General features: G+C 41.2%; 1 pseudogene; it reads left to right on the top strand.

Annotated features, from left to right (window-relative positions):
- The first annotated feature begins 314 nt into the window (after positions 1-314).
- On the top strand, positions 315-1,269 carry LOC103680953 (annotated as a pseudogene).
- Positions 1,270-1,500: the final 231 nt, after the last annotated feature.

Genomic DNA, 1,500 nt, shown 5'->3' with positions numbered 1-1,500 from the left:
GGTCTGAATGAGTGAGCTTGTGAGTGAGCAAATGAATACGGAAGGAGGAGGTGGTTCCACTACTACCAGGAGAAGTCCCTGAAGGAGTCTGGATTGTCAAGTTTTCAAAGCAAGCATTGTGGAGATGGCTGCACCAGCAGCCTTAACGTGGGAGAACAGCAAACTGTTGTTGGGCTTGGCTTTAAGCGTCCTTGTAATGTATTTTATATTATGTCCTACAAATTAAAATGATATTCAGATAAAGTTTAGGTGATCACTTTCATGTGTCTGGTAGTTGACAGGCCCTTTCATGTCCACCTCTTTTCTTTATATAGATTCAGAACTGTCTGAAACTGGAGATAATGGAGTTGCAGAATTATTCCTTGGTGTCAGAATTTGTGTTGTATGAACTCTGCACTTCACAACATCTCCAGCACTTTTTCTTTATATTTTTCTCTGGGATCTATGTGGCCGCTGCGCTGGGTAACCTCATCATTGTGGTCACTGTAATTTCTGACCCCCACTTGCACTCCTCTCCTATGTACTTCCTGCTGGGAAATCTATCTTTCTTAGACATATGGCTCACCTCCTTTGCCACCCCCAAGATGATCAGGAACTTTCTTAGTGAGTGAAAGCTCATCTCCTTTGGAGGATGCATGGCTCAAATCTTCCTCTTGCACTTTATTGGTGGGCTGAGATGGTACTTCTGGTTTCCATGACCTATGACAGATATGTGGCTATATGCAAACCTTTGCATCACATGACCATGATGAGCTGGCAGACTTGCATGGGGATGGTGTTGGTTCCATGGGTCACTGGATTTGTGCACTCCATCAGTCAAGTAGCCTTTATTGTGAATTTACCTTACTGTGGCCCCAATGAGGTGGACAGCTTCTTCTGTGACCTTCCTCTCATGATCAAGCTTGCCTGATGGACACCTATGTCTTGGGTATACTTATGATCTCAGACAGTGGGTGGCTCTCCATGAGCTGTTTTCTGCTCCTCTTGGTCTCTTGTACTGCTATCCTTATCACTGTCTGACAGCGTGCTGCTGGTGGGGTAGCCAAAGCACTCTCTACTTGCCCTGCACACATCATGGTAGTCACGCTCTTCTTTGGGCCCTGCATTTTCATTTATGTGTGGCCTTTCAATCGCTTCTCTGTGGACAAGCTCCTGTCTGTGTTTTATACCATTTTTATTCCACTCTTGAACTTATCTACCACATTGAGAAATAAGGAGATGAAAACAGCTATGAATAAATTATGTAAGCAACATGTGACTTCTCACTAAATTCCAGCTCTCTACAAACCTACATGTTCTTACTCATTCAGGGGGATACCCTTTCTTTAATAGGATTTCTGCTTAATGATTTCATTCTGATGTTTTATTGATATAATTTGTATTGTGTTATATTACAGAGAAATAGTTGTGGATTATGACAAAAATCATATATGTTTTTATTCCATATAATTTCATAATTTAAATAAAATTTTATCAAATAACTTTATTGTATCACTACCT

This window comes from Ursus maritimus, unplaced genomic scaffold, assembly GCF_017311325.1.
Source record: "Ursus maritimus isolate PB19 unplaced genomic scaffold, ASM1731132v1 scaffold_42, whole genome shotgun sequence".
NCBI classification, from domain to species: Eukaryota; Metazoa; Chordata; class Mammalia; order Carnivora; family Ursidae; genus Ursus; species Ursus maritimus.
The sequence above is the reverse complement of the archived record's forward strand: the minus strand, read 5'-3'. Positions and strand labels throughout refer to the sequence as shown.